The sequence below is a fragment of the Tamandua tetradactyla genome, chromosome 2, assembly GCF_023851605.1.
Source record: "Tamandua tetradactyla isolate mTamTet1 chromosome 2, mTamTet1.pri, whole genome shotgun sequence".
NCBI lineage: Eukaryota > Metazoa > Chordata > Mammalia > Pilosa > Myrmecophagidae > Tamandua > Tamandua tetradactyla.
In genome coordinates, this window is record NC_135328.1 from 40,936,624 (window position 1) to 40,952,038 (window position 15,415).

Below are 15,415 nucleotides of genomic sequence, written 5' to 3' on the forward strand. Positions count from 1 at the left end.
ACTGCACCCCGCCTCCCCCCCGAGGTATGCTGGGGCTTGTAGTCGCGCGCGGCCAAGCTTTCCAGGCCCTGCGGCCCGGTTGTGGCAACCCCTTGGCGAGGAACTGGGGTCTCTGGAAAGGTTTCCTGATAATCCAGGTTCCTGTCACATTGCACGGATGAAGATGCTGAGGCCCACGGCCGAAATGGACTGTCCCAAGTTCATGCAACGAGTCGGGAGCTAAACCCCTCCACTAAAACGTGACTGTCCGGGATTGTCGCCAACAAAACCTTGGCAGCTTACAGAAATGATCTCGCTAACCCTCAGCTTTCCCATCTGAGAAATAGGCCAAAGAAAGAATGTTACTTTTACTCTGGACTCGCTTACAAGGCAGTGTCGCAGGTCTCATATTTCTCCCCATGACATATATAATACTGGAGACATGTTTATCTTATAACACTTTGCGTTTGAGAAGGAGTTTTTTGCTTACTTGGCTGAGAGGAAAACAGCAAAGGTACCTATAGGGAATATATCCTGCAGCTCCTGTCCCTGCAGACGGAAGCTACCCAGGAACCCAAGCCTAAGGCTAGCTTTAGAGGGGAGAGGGTTGGGGAAGGGTCTTTCCAGGTGGGAGGTGGTCTAACCTACTGGCAAGCCAGGACATGTGGCCCTTTGGGTTATTTGGGACCAATTACCTGTCCTGCAGGTGACCATACTATATAGTTTAGGAGCACAAAGACGCTCTGAAGTAGAATGCCTTAGGGTTGGAAATCCCGTTTAGTTTTATGACCCCAAACAATGATTGCCTCAGTTTGCCAGGCTACTATACCTGCTATGCACATACCACACAATGGGTTTGGTTTAAACCACAGGAATTTATTGGCTCATGGTTTCAGAGGCTGAAAGTGGCTTGCTTCCTCCTGAGGAGGGCACTGGTGTTCTCTCTGGCTGGCAATCCTTGGGTTCCTTTGTGTTCTTCCAGGTTTCTGCTGACTTGCAGCTTCTCACCATGACTTTCTCTATGCCTGACTTTCTTCTGCGTTTAAAGGACTCTAGGCCCACCCTTTTTCAACTGGACCACACCACACCTTAATATTAAAGTTAATATCTTCTAAAGGTCCTATTTACAATGGGTTCACACTCACAAAAGTGTGGCTTGAAATTAAAAACAAGCTAAATTGGGGTACATAATTCAATCAACCACAATAATAAAACAACAACAGTGACAAAACCAACATCCTTAACTTAATGTCTGGCTGCAGCTAAGCATTGCATATGTTTAAATCATTTAATCCTCATAAGAATCCCATGAGATAAAACAACTGATGCCCAGATGGTTGAATAACAAGGCCAATGCTCATAGATGGTGGGACCCAGACTTGAACCCAATTTTGAGAACCCACCCTCTTAACCTCGATTAATCTCTCTATCCATTTCTTTGTTTTAAAATATTTTTATTGAGCTACCTTCACACACATACAGTCCATACATAGTATACAATCAGTGGCTCACAATATCATCATATACTTGTGTATTCATCACCATGTTCATTTTTGGAACATTTGCATCACTTCAGAAAAAAAAAAAAAGTAAAAAGTAAAGAACTCACACGTCCCATACCCCTTACCCCTTCTTCTCACTGACCACTAGTATTTCAATCTACCCCATTTTTTACCCTTTATCTCCCCCCATTATTTATTTATTTATTATCTTTATTTTTTTACTCATCTGTCCATACCTTGGGTAAAAGGAGTATCAGACGCAAGGTTTTCACAATCACATGGTCACATTGTAAAGGTTATATAGTCATACAGTCGTCTTCAAAAATTAAGGCTATTGGAAAACATCTCAGCAGTTTTAGGTACTTTCCTCCAGCCATTGCAATACAGCATAAACTAAAAAGGGATATCTATATAATGCATGCGAATAACCTCCAGGATAACCTCTTGACTGTCTGAAATCTCTCAGCCACTGAAACCTTATTTTGTCTCTTTTTTCTCTTCCCTCTTTTGGTCAAGAAGGCTTTTGCAATCTCATGATGCTGGGTCCCAGCTCATACTGGGAGTTCTGTCCCACATTGCCAGGGAAATTTACAGACCTTGGAGTCATGTCCCATACAGGGGGTAGGTCAATGAGTCCACCTGCTGCCTTGGTTTAGACAGCGAGGCCACATCTGAGCAACAAAAGAGATTCTCTAGGGGTGACTCTTAGGCATAATTATAAGTGGGCTTAACTTCTCTTTTGCAGGAATAAATTTTATAGGGTGGCCCCAAGATCGAGGGCCTAGCCTATTGAATTTGTTGTCCCCACTGCTTGAGAGAATATCAGGAATTCCCAAGATGGGGAAGTTGAATATTTCCTTTTTTCTCCCCAGTTCCCCAAGGGGACTTTGCTAATACCTTTTTATTCTTGGCCCAAATTAATCTGGGATGTCTTGCGGCATCACTTTAACCTGTACAAACCAACAAGATCTCATGCCCTATTTAAGATTCCATGTAATTATAGTGTTCAAATAAACTGACTATACAAGTTAAATAGGATAATGTGCCACCCAAAATATAAATTTTGCACTAAATAACATCACTTCCTTTGGCCTCACACAGAAGTTGAAGTTTTAAAATATGGACCATATCATCCTTTACCCTGTATTCTACAGTCCATATCTTTATCTCTAAATGTAGATGATGTTTGCCCTGAGAATTAACTGAGATTATGAACGCGTAATGTTTTGCACTTAATAAGTTACTTTTTAAAAATTAAAATTAGCTCTCACACTTCTCTGGGCCTTGTCTACAAAAGCCCCAGCACATAGTATTGCAGATGCTGAGGACCCCAGGAGGCTAGCTTGATATATTTCAGGCATCCCTAGATCAGGCCTGGGGGCTCTGGACTCCTGAGTTGACATAGCTCTCTGAGACCTCAGTGATGCACTTCCAGGCCTCTGCAGTTTGAGTAGAGGCCAGCAATAGATTGAGTCATGACTGGGCTTAGTAGGGAGCACAGTCTGGGACTAAAAAGCCCGGCACAGGTTTTGCTCAGAATTGGCAGCTAGTGGGTGCAGGCTGAACTTCCCAAGGTCAGAGGAGGAGGAGTACTTGCTTTTCCCACAGTCCTGGGCTCCTGGGAGCTCTGATGTGCTCAATTGCCGCTCAGCAAGTTCCAAGACTTGCAATTTGATTTCTCACAAAGTCTGGTCAGATTTTATCATCCTCTTGCCTATTCTGAAGGTCAGTGTTCGCAGTCACATCTGTTAGCACTGGACCCAGCACAGAAGAGCTCCTGAGTGAGTCAGACTCTGTAATGTGACCTAAGGCAGTCTCATTCCCTGTCTAGCCTGGAGTTATTTTAACTGCAACATAACTTCGTGGGGTCAGCCAGCTAAGAGCTGCCATTTTTTGAGTACCAACAATATGCCAGGCACTTCACATATATTGTCACCAGTCATGATCTACTCACCACCTATTCAAGTAGATATCAGAGGAGCAAACAGAGGTGCAGAAAGATTAAATAGCTTGTTCACAGTCACCACCAGGGAAATGGTCGAGCTAGGATACAAATCCAGGCTTGTCAGATTGATAAAATGCTTCTAACCACTATGCAGCATTTTATGACAACAGCTCTCTATTTTATTGAGTAAGGTTTGGTGTAAAACTCGAAACAGATAAGGAGATGACAGTGCTTAGGAAGTCAAGAAATGTGGAACCTTCATGACTGTCACTAAAGCCACATGGCATAATCCTGTCAAGCAAAGCTCTCAGATGAGCTGTTCTGAGCAACAGTGCTGGAGGAGAGCGGAGGTTGCCTCTATCCTGGTTTCTTGCCGTGTTGTTCCCTTAGTGAGGCTTGTTTCATGGTCAGGATGGGGGTCCCTTTGGGCAGGGTCCTGGGTACCTCTTCCAACTCCTGTGCTGTCGGTGGGGTATGGGGCAAGTTGCTGTCAAATGGTTTCTTCCCAGCCCTGAGACCTGACTTATACCCCTTTCTTAGTCTAAGTGGGAGGACTTAGCACCCTATTGCTAAAATCCACAGTTATAAACACAAAGTCTTAATTCAGGATGGTTTATATTTTTATATGACATTTCTCCATTCACAGAGAGGAGCTAATGGTGCTCCTGAAGATCTGGGGATGTAGCTTAAGTGTGCCATTAAAAACAACAAAACTGACAATCAACTCTCTTTTTCCTTTTAAAAAATAATATCTGTGTTTGTTTGCTTGTTTAACATTAAATGACTTATCAGTTAAATTAATTACCATTCTTCCCCCCAAATCTCAGGTTAAAATGCACTCTGGGGAAATGCACTCATTTTTATCCTGTGTCTTCATATACCCTGGCATAAGATTAGCATTCCTCATCCATAGAGACATTTTAAAATTACTTTGTATAACGTACATATTATATATTATTCACTTTAATATAACGTTTGCTCATTTAACATTTCAACTACCCTGTGAGCTAAGTATTGTTTTCACCATTTACAAAGAAGATGCCTAATGTAACATCTCTGTCATTCTTTTTAAAACAAAGATAATAATAAGTAACTCCAAGTATTATTGGTGGCAAATGAGATATTAGATGTAAAACACTTACTTAACACTTTGCCTCACATGTAACAAAGTCCATTATATTGCATTTGTTATGATGATGAATGAGTTTGCTAATTAAGTACATCATTGTGTAGCGGAAAGAGCAAGGGATTTGGAGTCAGACAGACCTGGTATGAAATCCAATCTCCACCCTCCTGAAAGGTTTTTTGGGGGTAATATATGAGAAGATGATTTGAAGTAATGCTTGGTAACTTGTTGCAACTGACAAGCTGCAACTGAGAAGCTTGGGCAAGTTACTTAGCCTCTCTGTACTTCACTTTCCTCTTCTGCAAAGTAGGGATAATATTAGTGCATTCCACATAGGAATGATGGACATTTTAGTTTGCAAAAGCTGCTGGAATGCAATATACTGGAAATGGAATGGATTTTAAAAAGGGGTATTTATTAAGTTGCAGGTTTACAGTTCTGAAGCTGTGAAAATGTCCAAATTAAAGCAAGGCTATAAAAATATTCAAACTAAGGCATCCAGGTAAAGATACCTTGGTTCAAGAAGGCTGTTTCTCTCCCAGCTGGAAAAGCACATGGTGACATCTGCTAGCTTTCTCTGAGGCGTCTGTAGTGCCTCCCCTGGGACTTTTTTTTTTAATATTTAACTTTTTAATTGTAGAGTGTAACGTATATACAAAGCGAAGAAATAAAAAAAAGCAGTAGTTTTCAAAGCACTCTTCAACAAGTAGTTACAGGACAGATCCCAGAGTTTGTCATGGGCTCCCATATGATACTCTTGTATTTTTCCTTCTAGCTGCTCCAGGAGGCTAGAGGGCTTAAATATTTTTTTTTTTATCATCACAATAAACTTTTTTTCCTTCTTTTTTTTTGTGAACAACAGCGTATATACAAAAAGCTATAAATTTTCCAGCAGAGCACCACAATTAGTTGTAGAACATATTTCAGTGTTTGACATTGGTTACAATTCCATAATTTTAGGTTTTTACTTCTAGCTGTTCTAAAATACTGGAGACTAAAAGAGATATTAATTTAATGGTTCAACATTTATATTCATTTGTTAAATCCTATCTTCTCTGTATAACTCCACCATCACCTTTGATCTTTCCATCCCTCTCTTCACAGGTGTTTGGGCTATGGTAATCCTAAATTTTTCATATTGGAAAGGTCTGCCACTAATATGGGGTAGAGAAATGGAACTATCTGATGTTCTGGAGAGGCTGGGCGAGGTTTCAGGACTGATCTGGGCCAGGGACCCATCTGGAGGTTGTAGGTTTCTGGAAAGTTAGTCTAGTGCATTGAATCCTTGTGGAATCTTACATATTGCCCTAGGTGTTCTTTGGATTGGCTGGAATGGTCCTGGTTGGGGGTTAGCAGGTTATGATAGGAAGCAAGGTCTAACTGGAGCTTGCATAAGAGCAACCTCCAGAGTAACCTCTCAACTCTATTTGAACTCTCTCTGCCACTGAAACTTTATTAGTTATACATCTTTTCCCCTATTTTGTCAGGACGGAATTGTTGATCCCATGGTGCCAGGTCTGGATTCATCCCTGGGAGTCATCTCCTGCGTCACCAGGGCGACTTTTACCACTGGATGTCATGTCCCACATAGGGGGTAGGGCAATGATTTCACTTGCAGAGTTGGGCTTATAGAGAGTGAGGCCACATCTGAGCAACAAAAGAGGTCCTCCAGAAGTAACTCTTAGGATGCCTATAGGTAGCCTAATCTTCTCTGCTACTTACATAAGCTTCATAAGAGTAAGCCTCATGATCGAAGGAATGGCCTACTGATTTGGGTGTCCCTCAAGTTTGACACAGTATCAGGGGATTCCCTAATGGTAAGGTTTAATAGTTCCATATTCTTTCTCCCCTCCCTCAGGGGACTTTGCCAATACTTTTTGATTATCTGCTTCCCTCCAGGCTCTCTGCCCTTTGGGTGTGGTAGTGATGGGGACAATTTATGCTAACTAAATAGAAGGTGATTGAGATTGCAAGCCTGTTCTACCTCTTCCCATAGGCAACAGTATGACTAAAGTCATTGAGTAAGCAGGTAGGTTATCAAACACCAAGAATACAGGCAAGTTTCCATTGTAGATAATTTCCAAAGTTAGGAATGGTTGAACTCAGAGTTTAACTGCTCACCCCTTCTTTTACTGACCAGGGTATACAAGCAATGAATTGCAGATCCTTGGTCCATTGGACGCAAAAGTACAGTGTATTCAGTTCCTTTTATTAAAATGAGTTAGAAAAGTTTTCTCTGGAAGAAGAAAACTCAGTTTATTATAATGATGGTATTATAGGAGGAAAATTGAAGCAGCAAATAGGAGGTGATGTTTCCTTTCCTCTTAAACACAATTGATCACTCCACTTCTGTCAGCTTGAGAGTCCACATAAGTTCAACTGGGAAAGCAGAGGATGATAACTGGGGCAGAGGCGGCCTTGAACTGGATCGCTGGACCACTTCAGGTATCCTTCAATTGCCAGCATCGATATTTTTGTAGACAAGGTAGTTATGGGAGATTGAAGGCCTAAGACTCCACTATTTGGCCAGTACAATGAAATGGCAAACAACTGATCCTTTTGAGGTATACTATGCAGTTGCATTCTTATCCAATTGCACCTTCCATGGTTTAGAGGTATATATAGCCTCCCCATTGATACTCAGCCACTTCCCAACAGCAGGAAGCCTTTCTTAGAAGATGGGAGCAATTGTACCATCTTTAATTGGTCCAATGTTGGGAAGATAGCTTCCTTCCAAACTTTGAACCAATTCCAAAATGATTTCTGATTCATCAGAGATGTCAGACAGGACCATGTCCTGACGGTAGCCCCAGGACATCTTGTCGATGGAGGTGCATATCTGCCACTTGTGATGTGGCAAGCTCTTTAGCTTGATTTTTATCTTGACAGTTGTAGTATCCTCTGTGGTGACAAGAACAGTTCTGAACCCATCAATCATTTACTACCACCTCATCCTGGATGAGGCTATCATTATAAATCCAAGAAAGAAAATTGGAAGAGTTCCAATAAGAATCATGACATTCCCACTCTCCATCAGATTAAATCAGGTTTGGTTTGTACTGTCGTATAGTGCTGGCATCCTTTTTGCACTGACAAAATATTCTGTTTTGAAGTTACTATTCTTATTAAGTAGATAAAGTAGGTAGAACCATTCTAATAGTGAGTGATCAAGTCCATACATAAATTCCTCTAACAGAGAGCTGATCCCAACTCACCAATCAAATCATGATGGGGCCCCAGGTCCTGAGAGTTCCAGTTCTAAGACAGAAACTCACACAGTTTGTGAAGCCTTCTTGATGCTTGGTGGCCAGGACTGTCCCTGACCCCTGCAGCCTCAAGGAGGTCATTCCAGCCTTCCAGCTGGAGGAAGGCTGGTGTAAACTGCTGCCCACAGTTGGCGGAGCTGAAACTGGGCAGGCAGTGGTTGTTCATGAGGTGCTGGTACTGGAGTGGCCCCTCACCCTTCTGGTGCCACCAGAACCACTTGCTGCCCCAGGTCTGCACGGAGAACACACCCCAGTGCGAGAACACCCAGAACTTGGCCTCTACGAACCAGCCCAGCAGTGACCAGGAGTCCAGACTTGGCCAGTCCCGAGTGTAGGGGTGCCCAGTCCCAGGCAGCATGGAGCTCTGAGCTCTGCCTCAGCCTCTCCAGGCACCAGCGGAATCACCAGTGCCAGCAGCAGCAGGTGGCATTTCCCCCTCCCCCAATTCCTCTTTAAACTTGTAATACCCCACTGTGCAGAGGTACTGTAGGTTTTCAGCCAATTCTATATTGATTTTTATTTTAAGAGTTTTCTTGCGAATCACTATGATGAAAAGGCAGAAGTAACAAAACCTACACATGCAACTTCCAATATTTATACTTTTTAGACCTGACTCTTTAGCAAGTAGCAGAGTAGGAGGCAGCTTCATTCCACATAGCAGAAAGTTGCTCAGAAAGTAAGGCAGGTGGAGGTGCAGTCCAGCTCATCCAGGGCCACTGATTTCATCTTTGTGAGCCTCCATTTCTTCATCTGTAAAAAGTGATAATGAAACCTACCTCCTATCGTTAGGATTTTTAGAGACCAAATGATGAGATAATGTATGCAAAGCAGATAGCAGGACATCTGGCCAGCCATATGTGCCTGTAAAATCATAGCTATTATTAGTATTAATTTTGCTGATTTCCTCACAGGTAACACTGGGTACCCCTAATGGGTTTAGCGCTTTATTTTAATTTTATTTAATGCTTTTGGTGAGAGGCTTATAGCCCCTCTCCCTAACTTAGGAACACAACTACAGGGAAGAGGGGAGCTGTTGGGAGAAGTAACTTCCCTTGAACGTGTTCTCCAAAAGTAATGGTTTTTGGCATGTTTAAAGATGGTCTTTTAATCTTATTATTGTTACTATTTTTGAAAGTAGAATAAAAACAAGGCTGTGAGCCCCCTAGGAAAGCAGTCAGAGGATGACAGTTTGTTTGCTAATGGTTCCTCTAACCAAAGCCTCCACAGCTCCAGCTGGCCCCATCCCAGAAGTTCACTGACCCCCGCATGTTTGAACCTGGCACCCTTTCACCAGTCCTTGGATGGCCTGGTATGCCTTGGTGACCTGCCCTCCTGCTTCAAGGTCATGTGCAAGCAGGACAATCTGGTAGTCTTCATCAAAAGCCAGGGCACTTGCATCTTAGAGGGCTCCAGTTCCCTAAGTCCTGTGCAGAAATGATTCTCTCTGGACATCTCTTCCTTGGCCCCTAGCCTAAAACATTACTGGAAGGCGGAAGGAATTGGGGAGGAACTGATCTTGGAATCTCTCCTTGAGAGGGTAAATTTCAAACAGTTCTTAAGAAAAAGGAAGAATTAGATTTCAGGGAGAAGAAGGCAGACTTCCCATTAATGATGCTTCTGTCATCCATCTAACAGAAAAAAATGGACTTGGGATCAGACCCTGAATGCCTAAAGGTCTTTGGCTGCTGTCTTTTGCCTCTTAGAACCTCTGTTTCCTCGGTTAAAAACATGGTCATAAAAACTGGAATATTCCTTGTTCAAAGCACTGTTTTGAAGATTCATCAAGACCTATAATTCCATGTGCTTGACAAAGACTAGAAGCCCCAGAAGTGTGTTTCCTTTCTACCCTCTCCCTTTTCACACTGCATCTTAAAAATAAAGCTATTTTGTTATAATAGTTCTAGTAACAGTAACAGTAAGAACTGCTTACTAAGTGACTGGCACGGGCATACATTAGCTCACACTGTCACAACAACTTTGTTTAATGGTGGTGATATATTGTCTCTCACTTTACACATTAAAAAAGGCAGAGGTCCCGGGAGAACAAGTAGTTTGTCCATGGTCATATTCAGGGCCACACTAACCTGTAAATCACCTTTTGTGTGAAATAGAAAAAGGTGCCCCTCCAGGTGAGTTTAACCCCACAGGTGCAAGGAGTAAAGCTGAGGTTGGATTCAGTCCCCACTCAGCTTGCCTTAGTATTCTCGTGCAGTATAAAACTTGCATAACTGTACACACAGAGGGCCTGGTTGCATGCTTTTTTTTTTAATATATGTACATTTTTAATATTTCTTTGGGTGAGACTAAGAATTTAGTTCTGACAGCTATAATCCTTTACACACACTTATACAAAGAAAATTTCATGTGTTGACTGACAACACTAAAAATCTGTTTTTATTAATTTATTTCAAAATTTTCCAACATTCTGTTCCCACCAAGCAACAACTCCCTTTCCCCCTACCCACGTCCCCTAGTAATCCCTAATCAAATTTCTGACTTTATGAATTGGCTATTTTTAGACATTTCACACAAATGAAATTGTATAGCATTTGCCCCATGTACCTCGTTTATTTCACTCAGCATAGTGTTTTCAAAGTTTGTTCTTGTTGTAGCATGCATCATGCTCAGTGTGTTTAATTTTTTAACACACCCTGCATCCCCTTGTAATGTCTACTCTTTCTCTCCGTGAATTTTCTATATTTAGTTATCTCATGGAAGTGATATACAATATTTGTCCTTATGTGCCTTGCTTATTTCACTGCCATAATGTTTTCAAGGTTCTTCCACATTCCAGCATGTCTCAGCATCTCATTCTTTCTTCGAGTTGAATAATATTTCATCGTGTGTTTGTAACAGATTTTGTTTATCTATTCTAGTGTTGATAGACATTTGATTCGTTTCCATGTTTTGCCTATTGTTAATAATGCTGTTATAAACACTGATGTATAAGTATCTGTTTGAGTCTCTGTTTTTATTTTCTTTAGGTATACCTACTGAGTGGAATTGCCAGGTCCTGTGCTTAGTTTTGTTTTGAACAAACTGAAATTCTAACCCTGCCACAGATGTTAAATTCACATCTGTCTGACTTTAGAACCAGAGTTCATCTTCTTCTGTCTCCTTCAAGATCCTGCTCCAACAATTGTCTGTTCTCTCTGCCATATCTTCTTTCTTTCTTTCCTCTTCTGACTTCTCCTTCCCAGGCAAAAGATTCCATGAAATCTCTACATATGATTACCACTAGAATGGAATAAACAGTTATACATACTTCCACCTGCAGTGCCTAGCCCCAAACCTGGTAAATGCTTGTTCAGAACTCTTTTAGTTATTACACTAAAAAAAATACATTTCTTATAAGTTATACGAAAAGATATATTTCTCGCAGGTTCCTCTGCACACAGTGAACATTGGAGGTTCAGGATTAATGGAGATTTTCCCCAAGAGCAGTCATCCTAAGAAGGCACTAGGGGGCAGCAGGAGATCACACATGGCTTTTTTTGTTTGTTTGTTTTTAAAATTTCCCATTGATGGCCACAGCCCACTTTGTCTCAAGAGGCAGGAGTAAATGAATCTCTCCAGTGCTGCCTGCTCGCTGCCTCTGGCCAGAACAGCAGTTGGTGGACTACTTGGCAATATCCAGGGGTCCCTTTCTCCACGCCACAAAGGGTATGACTTTCCTCAAAAGTTGAACTCCCTACACCTAGAGACATGTGTCCTCTTGTATGTTATATTTTATCACTCTGAACCTCAGTTCCCTTATCTGTAAACGAGAATACCAATCTGCTTTGAAGGGGGTACTCTTCAAAGATCTCAGATGGTCCTCAATCTGCTTTGAGGACCATCTGAGATCACCTAATTAGGCGTAAATAACCTAATGCACCATTTTTCATTTGATTCTCAAACAGTTCAATGAGTAATCCATATCTCCATTTTACAGATGAGGAAACTAAGGTTGGGGAGGTGAAGTGACTTGCCTAAGACTGCAAGTCTGCCTAAGACTTGATAGCTTTGAACTTAAGTGCGCCATTCTACCCAGGGCTACTACATTCCAATAGGTAGGAAGCAGATAGTTTAAGGAGAAATTCCTGACAGTGTGATTAAAGCACCAGGCAGGTTACAAGGGAAGAGTTACAACTTCGGTCATGTATGATAATTGAATAATGCTACGATAAAGGCCAAGGCATGGATCAAATGAGTTCTGACAATGCTTTTGACACCCTGCAGTTAGTAGAGTCTTCGTTGGGCTCTGTGTCTCATTAATCCTCCAAATAATCGAGGATTTAGATAGCAATAATATCCAAGGTTTATAGATGAGAAAATAGTCTCAGAGAGGTTAACTAACTTGCCCAAGGTCACCCAGCAGACAAGCTGGCAAGAAATGGCAGAGCTGGAATTCAAACCCACATAAGCCACTGTACCATAGCTCCCTTTCTATAATTGTATTTATTACTTATTCATTTAGGGAAGAAGCCATAAAATTAGATCAGATCAGGAGATCAGTTGTCCTAGGGTTTGGCAGTTTTGTAGACCTCTCTTGTTCTTTCAGACCCCACTATTTCTTCCTCTTCTATTCTCCAAATGTGCACATATAGAAACCCACACCCACCCTCACACTCAGACATACATACCTTATCAGAAGCCACTCAAGAATGCCTCACAGTTCCCAGGACAGGCATTTCATTGACCTTAATTAGTTGGTTAATTTTAGCATGACTCCAAGTAGGGGGCAGGCTTGAGGCTGCAGAGAGGATGTACAAATAGTAGAAAGTTTGTAGCTCTCGGTCAGGGTACAATGGTTAGGATAAGATATGCAGTTTCTGGATGAGAAGCTAGTCTCTGTGTAGTAGAGCTGTCCCACAATGGGATTAAAGGTCTACATAAGGTAATGAGTTCCACATTATTAAAAGTATTCAAGAAGATGGAGGATGATCTGGTAGTGAATGAAACATTAGATGGAATTTTTGACCAGGTGACCTTTCAAATGCCTTCTACACATGAGACCCTATTAGTCCATGGAAAGGGGTGGGAGAAGCTGGAAGTGTTGACTGGAGGTGGCCAGAACAGGGAAGGTCCAAGCATTAAACAGAGATGACTATGCAGAAGTGCAAATTTGTGCTGAATAGTTTTGAGAGAGGGAACAAGGACAGGGAGAAGAGTAATAAGACTCAGTACAGATAGCTGGACTGTGTGGCCTTGGGCAAGTTATTTCACTTTTCTGAGCTACCATTTGTTCATCAAAGTAAAGTAAAAATCACCTGCTTTGGGGGCTGTGGTGATAAATTGAGAGTGGGTTTGAAGTCTGATATATGTCGAATGAATGGAAGGGATTAAAGGGAAAAGGGGGTCAGATTCACATATTTCATGTACTCATTTATTCTGATACTTGCCTGCATACTGTCTACACTACGTCAGACACTTGCTGGGAATGCAAGTGGGCATGAAAATTGACCATGTTCCTTGCTCTGATAAAGGTCACAGTTGAGTAGGGAAGACAGATAATTTAACTAGCACTTTATCTCAAATCAGAAATGTGATAAAAGCTATGATGATGATGATGATGTAGTGTTGTAACACAAATTGAGAATACTCAAAATGCAGTTTATGTGTATACGTATATATGTTTTAAAGTATGTTACGTGAATTGGTTCCCACATTTCTTTCAATGTGTCCACTGGGGTAATCTTCCTCTGTCCTAGATAAAATTTTAGTTTCACATCTAATCTATTACCACTTTCATGTAGTAGACAGTGCTATAGATAATTTTATGTTATGAACACTGCCACGAATCAGACATGAGGTTGTTTATTCCAAGATTTTAATAAAATTTCTAAATTTGACAGGTGAAATCCCCTTGCCCGTCACAGTGGGGGCAGTAAGAGGTGAGGCATGGCTGGTTTTTATTCTGTTTCTCACCTGACACTTCTTCCTCTCCCTCCAGGGGCAAAGCAGGAGGGAGGAGTGGTCAGCATAGGAAGATGATACTTTTGCTAGATTCTTGTACCCTGGCCCTGCATTCTCTGGTCCTGGCAGATTTTTTAAGTTGGCTCTTTCTCTTGGGGGACTTGTTGGAAGCTTTTCAGCACTCTCCATTGCTAGGGAATTCTCACAGGACCTGGGATGGTGTGATTTCCATTTGGCTGGCGACTGCTGATCTCCCCTCCAGCATCTGTATCTCTGACTGCCGCCTCCTGGAGGCTCTCACGGACCCCACATGCTCTGTTAGAATTTCTGTTGGTCAGAACTCAAAGTGCCTCTCAAAGGCCAGCTTGTTCTTCTGTGAGACCCATATCTGGTCCATGAAAAACACTCAAACACTCCTTACCTGGGCAAACCTCTGGGAGGTTTGACTGATCCCAGTGCAACCACAGGCCACTGGAGCTTTTCCATAGGAGTAAGACTCTAGTCCACCATCTTCCCAATTGCAGAGAACACATAGCATGTTTTCCCTTGGGGTCCTCTCTCACAAAGCTTGGGGGTTAGAAGATATTATGCCTCACATATTCCCCCTGGAATGCTTGGGGTTCCAAACACGATAATAGATCTCTCCCTCACAGGTCTCTAAATCTTCCCATGCCTCTCTGAACTTCCTTTAAATCCTTGTTCTGGCTGAGGTTCCTAGTTGTGAAACTAGTCAGGACTCATCTCCGTTGCAAATTCTGCATACAGAAGCCAGTAAGAAGCGATCTTCCTTCTGTTATGTCTTGGTGTCTCAGTAGAAATGTCAATTTTAACATCTCACCTCAACAATAGCCATGATAATTATTACAATACAGCAACAATGGCAGTCCGAATATTTCAGGAGTGCTTAACCTGTGCCAGGCACCTATATAATCCTCACAATGACTCCTCTAGATTGCTACTAGTATTTATAAAGGGTACACTATGGATGCTGGGCTTTGTTTGGCTGAGAAGTTCAGATTTCACCACACGGAGGTGCTGGCCTGGCCCACGGCATTTCAGCTGGCCACCTTCCCTTTGTGAAGGGTGTTTGTGTGGGTCCTTGAGTCAGGCCTCAGAGCAATTGCTTTCTTCCAACAGGAGACAGTAACTCCACCTAAGAAATGATCCCATTTCAGCAATCCCTGGGAGGCCACTGCTGTAATAAAGGCCATTCTTTATAGTATAAAAAGTCTCATCCTCTTTCCCCCACCCTTAGTGTTTCTAATTTGAGTCCCTCTGGTCCATGTGGAGCCTTTAAAATGCTTCAAGTGTAAGCCTATTGCCAAAGCAAGCCTGTCTGACTAGGGAGGCAGCGCCCCGTGCTGTTGCTGAATATTGAACAAACATCCACACGGCCTTGGCTCTCCCAGAAGCCCTTAGTCTGAGCCCTTTGTTTTGTTTTCTGGATGAGGGCAAGCAGTGCCATCACCCCCTGCTGGAAAGCCCTGGCTGCCCTCCCAACAAGGAGTTGTCACTTCAACTGAGGATTTTTTTTTTTTTTTTTTGGTGGCAACAAAATAATACCCAGCAGGAATTTGGGAGGAGAAAAAAGAGAGTTCAGTTGGCAGGTTCTCAAATGAATGGGTTGTAGTGTCATTGGAACTGAAATGGGCTTGAAACCAGACATGATCCTATTTTGGAAGCATTGTTCAGAGGGATG

The 15,415-nt window shown here is 42.2% G+C and overlaps 1 protein-coding gene and 1 pseudogene across 7 annotated transcripts in view; one reads left to right on the top strand and one right to left on the bottom strand.

The window, feature by feature from the left end:
• ASTN2 (astrotactin 2) overlaps window positions 1-15,415 on the top strand; it is a 903,825-nt gene that overhangs the window by 684,184 nt on the left and 204,226 nt on the right. The gene's annotated exons all lie outside the window — the stretch shown is intronic.
• Window positions 6,891-9,086, bottom strand: LOC143668435 (tissue alpha-L-fucosidase pseudogene; annotated as a pseudogene).